This window comes from Alligator sinensis, unplaced genomic scaffold (assembly GCF_000455745.1).
Source record: "Alligator sinensis unplaced genomic scaffold, ASM45574v1 scaffold628_2, whole genome shotgun sequence".
Lineage (NCBI taxonomy): Eukaryota > Metazoa > Chordata > Crocodylia > Alligatoridae > Alligator > Alligator sinensis.
In genome coordinates this window covers 6,684,546-6,696,020 of record NW_005841833.1, presented here as the reverse complement: position 1 = coordinate 6,696,020, position 11,475 = coordinate 6,684,546, and positions in this window count along the sequence as shown.

The following is an 11,475-nucleotide window of genomic DNA, read 5'->3' as shown; positions in this document are numbered from 1 at the left end:
GTATTTTAAACCAGCAGAGCAGGAAATGAGTGCATGCATGCACGCTGCAGTCGTAGAGGCACAGACACACAAGCAAGGCTTGTGGGCTCCATCCATTAGAAGGCCACGTTTCACGCACCTACATGCACATGGCTGACACGGTGGGCACAGGTCAGCGTCGTGCCTTCTCTGCACACGTGGCCGTGTGGGCCCTGAGCGTGGAGTCGGGATCGGTCTGTACCGCTCCAGCCCCGGGCAGGCTGAGACGAGAGTCACTCACGTCCCGTGTGCCGGGCTGCGTTCGGACAAGTCCCAGCCCCGAGCGAGAAGTGCCTCTGCAGCCTGTGGGCCTTTAGCAAAGGTGCCCGTGCCGGACGCCCCCTTGCCCACCAGGCCTCTGCGAGGCAGAAGAGATGGTGTGTTTGTGCCACTCGTGCTCTGATCACTTGTTGTCACTCCTCTGAGACATTTCCCGAGAGCGGCTCCCAGTCACTGCTCGCTAGTGCACGCTTGCACCCCTCAGCCTAGGTAAGCACCCGCGTGCACGTGCTGTTTTGTTTGATCAGCAGCATAATTGGTTATTTACAGTCAGCAAAGGGTAAGTGTGGCTCTGACCTTTCTTCCTGCAGCTTGCGTTGTTAATAATGAGCCCGCTAAGCACATCCATTTGTCTAATAGGGCCCCTCTCCTGGGCTGGCATTCAGCGCTCCTCTGCTCTCCGAGTCCTGACAACAAGCTCCCTCGCCTCTGTAAAGTGGTCGAGAGAGACCAACTGATCTCCCCGGCTTACTCCGGAGATGGGCAATGTAATTAAACATAGGCACCGTATTGATTCCCAATTAAACAGCAGCAAAACAAATTATTTACTAGCATAATAAAAATGTTGTCAGAGTGATAACAACACTTAGGCACAAAGCTTTCCTAAACCCACCGCGTGCATGCATTCATACGTGTCACGCCAACAGCTGCGTCCGTCCCGGAGAAGTCTGGAGCAGAGCTGGGCGCGGGGAAAACCCGTCTGCGTCTTGGCAGGGGAAGGGCCGCGTGGTGCTCAGACGCCAACGCGTGCTCCCGGCGATGCCCCTCGCCGGCATTGCCTTTCCTCCTGGTTGGACCAGATGACCTCCCGAGGTCCCTTTCCAGTCACATTTTCTATGAGGATAGGCTCGAGCAGAGCAGTAGTGAAGGGAAGCTGCGGGTCCAGAGAGTGCCTGGGAGTTTTCGTTGGTTATGCCGTGCAGCACTACCATAGGCCAGGGCCCAGGGTGGCCTAGGAGCTACGGCCCCGATCCTCAGAGGAATTTAGCATCTACATGTCCTTGAGGACCCAGGCCTGATCACACAGAGGGACCGGTTCAGCCCCTGACCTGGGGTTCGTGGGACACAGAGCCAAGCTGCCCGGCACCTCTCCAGGTGCTTCTCCCTCCCCTGCAATCTCTCCGGTCCCACCAGCACCAGACAACCAGCACCTTTGATTTGGGAGGACACCAGGGCCCCCATTTACAGACCTGCTAAGGCGCTCTCTCGCACATCCCAAAGGCCATTTCCAAACGAAGGGCCCCCCATTCCCACCGCACGCGTCACGCGCTGGACCGGGGTGCAGACGTTCAGCCTGCCGGAGAGGCTGTCGTCCCTCCCGCAGGGGCCCAGGGCGCATCTTTCCCTGTACGCCCTCTTGGCCTGGGATTGCACGGGGAGCACATGGGTGCGAGCTGACGAAAAGCCCTAAGGAACCAGTTGGACTTGAGGAAACTGATCTTTGGCCAAACCCTCTTGTCTCCCTTGTCCCGGGCATTTACAAATGACTGCAACCCTAAAGCGAATGCGGTGTGCACAGGGTGCCGGGGTGGGCACTTGCAAGGGTTTGCTGTGCTGCTGCTTTGCTCCAAAGCCCCCGGGACGTGTGTCTTTTGCTGGGAAGAGCTAGCCCTGGTGCCCTCTGTTTAGACAGCAGCAGAATAATTTGGTTCTTTGGGGGAGGCTGGGAGCAACGGGAGTGCAGAGGAGGGACCCGGCAGCAGGCAGGACCCTCCGGGGTGGAGAGGCAACCTGAAATGTTTCGGAGCAAAATTGACGGCCGGCGCATCGGCCTCCGCGTTGACACGTCTGCATGTCTGTGCCTCCGGAGCGCTGATGGGAAGAGGGGATTTGCGAGGCTGAGTGAGAGCTGGAGAGGCAGTGGGGGTCCTCGGGGCATCTGCTTTTCTTCGGTGGAGTGCGGATTAGCCTTGACGAGCAGCTGCAAGGCAGCAATGCCCACCCATGGGGCAGAGGGTGCTCAGCCACGGCCCCCCATGCTCACGGCACCACCATCCTGGGGAAAAGAGGGCATGTGCCAGGGTCCTGCAATGCAGATGGGGCAGGGTTGCATTCCTATGCAAGGGCAGGGGAAGGGACCTGCTGCAGCTGCCTGGACAGATGCTCCACCAGGCCACTTTCCCGAACAGCACTTTCCTGAGAGGGGTGGAAAGGGCACGGATGAAAAGCGCGGTGTTTCTCCAGCCCTGCAGCACAGGGTTGCCCCATCTCTGCATTGCAGGAGCCTTCCAGACCCTTCTGCACTGGCAATGGGTACACTCACATCCAGGGCATGGCGAGGACAGAAGACCCAGCCTCCTGCTTACTCCCAGTGCCAGATTTGGGACGCTCACGTTCCCCTTGTCCCACCAGCTCCGCCTGCAGCTCCGGGTGCGAAGGGTCCCAAACGGGCAGCGGCACAGAGTGGCGTGGAAAGCCGCGCGCATTGCGGGGGCAAAGGGGGCATACGCCTGAATCATCACCCGGCGAGGCGGTTTTTCCGTGCCGGGGACACAAGCGCAGTTAATTGAAACCAAGCAGGGAGTTTATTTGTCTGCACCTACAGTGCACTAAATAGAATCATCATGCTCCCGGGGCATGGGGATCAGCGCAAAGATGGATCTTCTCTGCATGGCTTTCCAACACACTAGCTGTTAGTTAAAGGAGATACTGTTGTTTCTGCTTCCTGCGGTGAATAAAATTAAACAACTCTTTATTTCTGAATGACAGCCCAGGGACTGTACTTGTGCTGGAGCTCAGGATGAAGTGGCTTCATCCCACTGCAGGTCCTCTGGGGCCTCGAGCCTCCAATTCATTAGTTGTCAGGCTTGTAGGTGGATTCCGCATTAGGCCTTTAATTTAGTGTATTGCCATGGGCTACTGACCACATGACACTGCTCAAATGTGAGCAAATCTAACAAGAATCTGGGGCGGCTCTTTAATTTGGTGAGAATAACAGAGTGAATAGGGGCCCTGCGAGTGTTAATCATAAAGGAAAACTCGTTGAAACCAGGTCACTTGGTGCAGGTTTTCAGCATAATATGCAGGGAGAAGGTGGAACGGTTTCAGTTCAATAGCAAGGAACCGAACAATGGAGCTAGAGCCGCGTGCACGGGCGGCAGCAGGCCTGGCTCGACGTGCCGCTAATGAAGCCCTGTAATAAGGGAGCTGAAAACTTCTTGCCAGGCCTCTGGAGAGGCAGGTAATTGGCACCCGAGGCATGCGGGATGGCGTGCGGGGCTGCGAGGGACCGTGCACGCTGTGGCCTCCCCTCTCCTGCCACGGCAGAGGCGCGGGACCAGGACACACTATCTTCTCGCCATGCCACGGCGTGTCCAAACAGGCTGTCCTGTATGCACACGTGTCCGGCAGGGTGGCTGGGGACGGGGCCGTGGCTGTGGGCAAGAAGGGACCAGGTGACGACCGAGCGGCACCAGCAGGAAAGCTGCTCTGAGCCCGGCTTTAGTCCAGCATGCTGTGACTCCACAGGCCCAGGACGGCAAGCTGGCCACCCTCCGTGTGCCGGACACGAGCATGAGAGGCCGTGCCGAACGCCTGCCCAGCTCGCGCCGCCCGCTTCGGTGTCTCTTGGAAGCTGTCATTGCAAACCCTCCCCGAGCATCCTGCTTCTTCCATTAGACGGCGTCCGCTCCCCGCCGCTCCATTTGTCTCGTGCAAGGACCAGATCCGTGCGCCTGCCGGCCATGCCCGCACGGGGGGAGCTCCCCTCCACACAGATTTATCCCATCACCCTGCCCAATTCCTTTAAAGCTTCTCTTTTTGGGGGCGGTGGGGGGTGAGGGGTCCAGGAAACCGGTGCTGTAATTCCTGTCGACTGCGGTGACCGGGGAGGCAGAACGGATCGACGGTGGGCCTCCCTGCTGCTGAGCTCTGCCCTCAAAGTGCTTACATCTGCTTTTATACTAATAGCAGCTTTCTGGCCTGCTTTGCCCCCTCCCAAGAGCAAATTCCAGCGGGGTCACATGCCAGAAAAGTGCCACTTGACACCCGCCGAGATGTGTTGACCCAGCTGGAGGAGACGGGGGCTTCTGGAGCAGAAGGGTAACGCTGCCCTGTGGAGAGGGGAGCCCGTCGGCTTGGTCTGAGGTCGGACGGGCTCCTCCTGAGAGCCAGAGATGAGGGCAGAGCAAGGGGCCATCACGCCGGCTGGCCCGAGGCATCGGCTCTTCCCTTTGACTCTTCTTTCCCTCCTTCCTCGCCCCCAGCCCACATCCTGTGAGAGCTGAGCATGGCGCACCAAAGCGCTTGTGCCAGCACAGACTTTTCTATTGCCACGTCCCGAGCGAGTGGCCTGGGTCACGTGGGGGAGTCCGTGGCTAGCGAGCAATACCTGGGTGCTGGGAGCAGCTGCCTGGCGGGGCTGCTTCTGCACCTGGGTCTGCACTTTGAGCCCCTTGGCCTGGGCGGGCGTCCATCCAACAGGCCGCCCTGCCTTTTTGCATTCACATCAGCAGCACTGGGCACCTGTGCCCCAGGGCCATGGGTTAGGATGAGATGCAAACCTTGTCACGCAGCCGTGGCAGAGAGCCTCTAGCAGGCATTTCTGGAGAAAGATGGGGTGAAACGGCACCGTCCGTCTCTCCCTTCCTTTGTTCCTCTCCGTAAGCCACGAGCTTCACCCGTGGCTTCTGTCCTGAGCTGTTGGGGACACTGAATATTGGATGAGAAACCTGGGAGGAGATGGTCTCTAACTCCCCCTGTGAGCCCCAGCCCGCCCAGCGGTCCCCAGGCAGGGGTGGAGGTGCTGGGTGCTCGAGCAGGCTGTGGCAGCAGAGACGACGGGAACAAGGTCTCTGCGGCCATGCCGTTGAAGTCGGAGGCGGTCATGTCCAGCTTGCCAAATGCTGCATGCAGCCTGCCTTCTGCTGCTGACTGTCCGTCACTCCTCAGCTGCCTCGGCAGTGCCTGCAGGGTGCACAGCCCTCCCCGGAGAGCCGGGGGAGGGCCACGGGGGTGTTGGGGAGGCTGCACGTCCCTACGAGGCAGGACAACCACAGCTTTCCATTTGTGGGGCTGAGGGATGGGGTAGACGGGGCTGCCGCCTCTCCTCTGCATTGCTCCCTGACTACTGAGTATCGCACAAAAGCCCAGTGTCCGCTCGATGCCTCCTGATTTGGGAGATCCTCTGTGTGTGCACGTGTGCGCGTGCATATCTGTGTGCGCGCATGCATGTGTATGTAGGTGCATGTGCAAGCATGCATGTGTGTGTGCATGCATGTAAGTGTGCATGTACGTGTCTGGGGGACCCAGACTGTGAAATGACTGCTCTTGAGGGCTTGCATTTTCCTGACTTCAACAAACGAGCATCTCAGCATTAGTGTTCATTAAGGTGATGAATACTTTAATTTGGGTGCAGGAGAGTTTGCAGAAACAGAACTTGCTCAGGCGCCAGAGTCACTGCTCATTTTTCAGGGGATACAATCAGTCCAGACAAGCCCTGCTGAATTGTGGCCTGGCTTGGCAGGCGGGGTGTGAAGGATTATGGACTACCTCTGATGAGCTGTCTCTTTTTTAATCTAACGTTGCGGAGCCCTAATTGCTTTGACTGTTAGCAAAACAGGAGACGGTTTTCGTAATGGCGCCTCGTCGAACCGTGCGGGCGCTGCCTCGGGCTCCTGCAGCCCAGCTTCATAGGGGACCGGGAACACGGATGTGCCGGTGTGCAGAGGGACACGATCCTGCCTCGAATATCCCCTGCCAGCATGGGGGGGGAAGGGAGACTAGGAAAAAACGGGGAAAAGTGACCTCCTCCCCCACCCCGGGGCCTTTTGCTCCAGGCCATGCTGCTGCCGTTTGGACTAGAAACAGGGAAGAGAAACACAATGCTGAAATTTTGGGTTTTTAAAAAAACTTTAAAATGCAAAAAAAAAAGTTTCCTTCCCCCCTAATTAATCACTGGAAAAAAATCGATTGGAATTTTTTTCTGGAAAAGGCTGTTTCCAGCGGAGCCCGGGCCTGTGGGTGGGGACGGGGATGGGGTGGGGGGCCACTGCATTGCTCCAGTGAGCCGGCAATCCCTCCTGGCGAGGGGGCTGCTGCCTGGCTGAGGCCGCCCCCGCCCCACCGTCCTGCCAGGGATAACAGGACCCTGCCCTGGGCTGCCGGGGACTGACCATCTGCCACCTCTCTAGGCAGGGGGGCAGAGACGAAGCCTTTGCCCCTCGGCTCTGGATGCAGGAGAGAGCCCCGTCTGGGGCATCCCGCTGTGGCCATGGAGCGATGAGCGGAGCCCGTTCACGCCATGCAGTTTGGGGGTAGGAAACGGAGGTCCCTGCAGGGGTTTTGCGGCATGCACCACTGGAGCTTCTGTGCACCCCTCCTTCAAACCCCCTCGACCCTCGCCTGCTCCACGGTGCCCAGCCCAGACGGGGCGACGGTGAATAAGAAGGGAAGGGCCAATGCAGCTGGGACCATTTGGGTGCCAGGGATGCAAACCAGCACGGCAGTGGCCCAGCTCAGGCTGCAGCACTGCGGGGGTCTAGGGCAGCCATCGGTTTGCCTCCAGCACCGAGCGCTTACTCCAGGTTGCACCGATGACCCCTGCACAGCCCTCGTGCACAGGCTGCACGTGGGACAGGCAGAGGCATCACGAGGATCCCCGTGCCGGCGGGAGGGCTTGTCACTACGAGCACTTTGTGGGGAGAAGGAGCTTCCTAATGAGTGTGAGGTTTAATTGATGCGTGCTTGTAGTCCTTTTATATCTGTCCCCTTCTTTCTGAGGGCTCTGGCTTGGGCCACGACCAGTGTGACAGCAGCAGCAAAGCCTCGTCGTGGCCGTGCAATAAAGAAGGGATGTGCGGTGAAGCCCAAGCTGCTCCCCGAGACCCCCGGGTGCTGGACCCCCCCAGGCCTGGGGACCCCCTTCCTGCCTGCTAGGAAACCCTGGCTGGATTTATTTTCCTGTTCCGGGTTCTCCTATTGCTACCCCGGTGACACGGAGGCTTGGAAGATAAAGCTTTTCAATGCATGAATAGTATGGATAATTAATGTGCGTGTCAGGCTGACCACTCATTGCAAGATTGATTGACTATTAAGGTCACAACGCAGAAGCCACCCACACGAAACAAACAGTCTCGTGTTAGGCTGCAGCTTGAGCTGAGCGCTGGTCAGCTGTCCGCGGTCACAGTGGGGGCTTCCAGTCATCTGTCAGCGAGTGATTGATTGATGTGGACACCTTCCAATCTTATTCTGATTATTCTCAGCAGCTTGCCTGGTGGCAATTTTTCAGGAGTTGGCAGCGCTCAGACCTCCAAGACGGGCTGCGGTGACGGCGCGGAGCTTAACCCTTTCCTTTGATCTGCGGGGGCTTTGTTATGGGCAGCGACAGCGGGGAATAATTGTGCTCAGGAGCCCTATTACAGCAGGGGGGAGGAAACAGGGCTGCTTGGGGCTTGGCTGGCCGGCACCGCTAGTCACCCCAGCCCGAGCGACCCTGCAAGGGGGAGCGGGGCCGATACAGCCCTTGGCCACTTACTGCTTGACCGTGCTGCAGTTCATTTTCACGTGTGACCACGAGCGACACGTGCACCCACAGCAGCAGGTTTGGGATGGGCAGGAGAAAGCAGTCCCGGCCCGGGGCTGGCCGGGGTGAGCACGCAGAGGCAGTGAGCGGCTGATGGTTTTGGGAGGCCGCTCCATGCATCGTGTTCCCGGGTCGCTAGGGAAGAGGCTGGTGTACCTCTGTGCGTGCATGTGCGCGTGAAGGTGCCTTAGACGGACCTTGGTGGAAGAGTTCATGCGTTCATGCGTGTGCATGTAGAATACGCACCTAGAGATGCTGCATTGCATGGGCATGGTGCATGCACATCCCCCCACACATACGAGCTCTCGGGCTGCCTCTGTTTCCCCTTTCTTCAGAGCTTGGAGGAGCTGTGAGGTTTCTGTTACTACTTTCAATGGGGACCTGACGAGCCTGCCTGGGGGAAATGTCAAGTGCCTTTTCTCTTCCAAGACTTGGGTCTTTGTGCAACTCAAGTGCATCGTTGCCTTTTTACGGCAGCATCTAAACGCTAACACTTAGCGGAGCTGAGACGGAGCTATTGTGCACGGGCAGAGCCGGCGGTGCTGGGGGAGGTCGGGTGGGCTGGCTCCGGGTGCACACACCTTGGCATGGACACGCTGGCCCTTCCAGCCGAAACAGTGCAGGACCAGCAGCTGCACTGCAGACGTGCGGCTGGATGCAGCGCCCCACGATGTCAGACGGCCTGGCCACGTGCCGCTCTACCTCCAAGCCAGCCCTGGGCTGTCTCTGTTAATCCAGCAAATATTCTGTCCTTTCCAGGCTGGCATTCCCCCTCGGGGCCCAGCGGCCGTGCTCCCAGGGGTCCCCGCCATTCAGCACCAGCCCAGCCTCGTGGCTGGGCATCCCGTGGACTCCCGGCGTGGCGGCCGTGAGGTAGGGCAGAGGTTGGGCATGCTCTTCCTGGGTTTGAGTGGCCTCACGGCTATCATGGACCAGGAGCACCTGACCCCATGGCACACATGGCATCACTGACTCGCTGTCGGGCTCCACGTGGCCCCTGACATGTGCTGCAATGCCTGAGCGTGGCTGAGCTAATCCGGGCAGGATCCACACGTGCTGGTAGAGACAAGAGCAGGCGGCACTTGCTGTGGCACTGCCCTGGAGCGGAGGTGGCGAGAGGCTGGGGCAGGCGCTGGGCGCGCCTTGGTGGTGCTGAGCCACACGACACAGCCGGAAGGTCCCTCCCAGACAGCACGGGTATAATAACACTGATGAGAGGATGATTAATCCTCGCAAGGGCAGCCTGCGGTAGCTATCATCTCGAACCAAGGAGATTAGTGCTGATTTGTCATTCTGATTGTTTCAAAGAGAGGTGCAATTAGTGGCTCTAATTTAGCAGCGCTCCGCGCTGAGTGGCATGACAACAGGGACGCAATCAGGGGATTGGCGCATGGCGGTGGCACCGGTGACGGGTGCAGCTGTGTCAGCAGCCATTTCCTGCACCAAAATGGCCAAGCAACTGGTCCTGTCTCCTCCCCACAGGCCCGGAGCAGGGACCAGCTGCAAGGACATGCATCCACTTCCCTTGCTGCAGCTGGAGCCCATTGCTCCTTGTCCTGTCATCTGCCCCCACTGAGATCAGCCCAGCTCCATCCTCTTTGCAGCCCCCCAGCAGGGAGCTGAAGGCTCCTATTCAATCCCCCTCAGTCTCTATGATGTGTGCTCATCTGAGCCTTCAGCCCAAGCTGCTGCAGGGAAGCAGGGCATTCACCCACCTTTGATGCCCCTTGCCCTTCAGCGACTCTAGCCTGGTGGCGTACCTGGTGGAGGGGGGCAAGGAGTTGGCCCGTGTGCTCAGCGTGATGGCCAGAGCTGGGCAAAATCGGGAAAATTTGCAAAATCTTGTCATTTCACGTGTCAGGACATTTCTCTTCCTTCCTTCCCCGCCGGCCCATGGCTGTTGTTGCAAGGTGCAGCAACACAGGTGGTGCCTGGGAGGCTTCTGCTTCGTGCACTGGTTTTGCTGGTGTCTTGGGAAGTGGGGGTAGGAAAAAGAAGCAGCTACTCGCTCCATCGCGTCCTGCAGCAGGAGACTGAAAACCAGGGAGAAAAGGGGAAAAACCAAATTCTGGAATGCAAAAAACTAGTCTTTTTTGTGTTTAAAAAGCAGCAAAACAATCCTGTGTTTCAGTGAAGATGACATTAAATAGAATGGGGGTTTCCATCGAAAATCCCCTGTTGGCCATGTGTGTCCTGACAAGAGTCTCCTGAGACGTGCTGCTTCTCAGCGAGGCCGGCTGCTTGGGTGGGAGCGGCCTTTGGCAGGGCAGCCCGGGCCAGCTGCGTGCGAGCCCCCCGGCGCAGCCCTGCTGAGCGCAGCTGCTGGGATCATGTTCCCTGCCCCGTGCGCTGGCCACCTCGGGCCCCAGCCCCAGCCCTGCACTGCGCTCCCTGCGTCCCTGCAAGGTCAAGCTCTTTTGTGCCCTTTCCCGGCCCCCCTAGCTCTGCCCTTGCAGCTTGCTCTGTCGGGTCAGGCCTTGCATCTCCCCTCCGCCAGCTACCACCGTATCTAGCCTGGCTGATCTTTGTCAGGTTCTGTGTTGCCCCTTCTCCGATCTGCCCAAAGACCCAGGTGTGCCCGAGTTCTCAGCCCTGCCTTGGCACTGAAGCTGTGCAAAAAGATGGAGGGCAGCGATTCTTCCCCTCTGTTCAGCACTGGGGAGGCCACATCTGGAGTCCGGTGTCCAGCTGTGGGCCCCCACTACAGAAAGGATGTAGACACACTGGAGAGAGTCCAGAGGAGGGCAATGAAAATGGTTGTGGGCTGGGGGACAGGACTGGTGAGGAGAGGAGGAGGGAAATGGGCTGATTGAGTCTGCAGAAGAGAAGACCGAGGGGGATTGAATGGCAGCCTTCACCTCCCTGCAGGGGGGCTGCAAAGAGGATGGAGCTGGACTGGTCTCAGTGGGGGCAGATGACAGGACAAGGAGCAATGGGCTCAAGCTGCAGCAAGGGAAGATGAGGTTGCATATTAGGAAAAAAATTCTCATGAGGAGGGTGGTGAAACACCAAAACAAGTGACCCAGAGAGGTGGAGAAGTCTTCATGCTTGGAGGTGTTTAAGACCCGGCTAGACAAAGCCTTGTCTGGGATGATGTAGTTGGGGCTGGTCCTGCTTGGAGCAGGGGTTGGACTGGATGTGACCTCCTCAGGACCCTTCCACCCTCGTTGTCTATGCCTGTATGGTAAACCCTTCCAAGGCCTTGAGGGAGCCGTGGGGTCAGCTGGAGCTGCCTTGCATACGGCCGAGGTGCAGGACTCTGTGCGGTGTCACACCCCTGCCCCACTCCCCCACTGTCCCTGGCCTTCTTTGGGCACAGACTCCCTCAAGCAGGGCCCAGACCCATGCTCAGGTTTGCGCGGTGCAGGGCAGCTAAGCAGGACCGCCATCGAAATGCCAAAGCAGGAGGATCCACGCGAGAACGTGTGCGGGCGCTGCCAGAGACCGGAGGTCCCGTTGTGTGGAAAGCTCCAAGTTGCAGAAATGCGTGAAGTGGTGATTTGAAACCATCAGCGCGATTCCTTTTGATCGTGTTTTGCTAATGGCACAACCTTCTGCAGCGAGTACATGGGTACCGCAGTGCCGGGGATTCGCCGTACCCCAAAGCAGAAGTCTAAGCAGAAGGAGCTGCCGGGCTGCGCAGGACGTCACGTGTG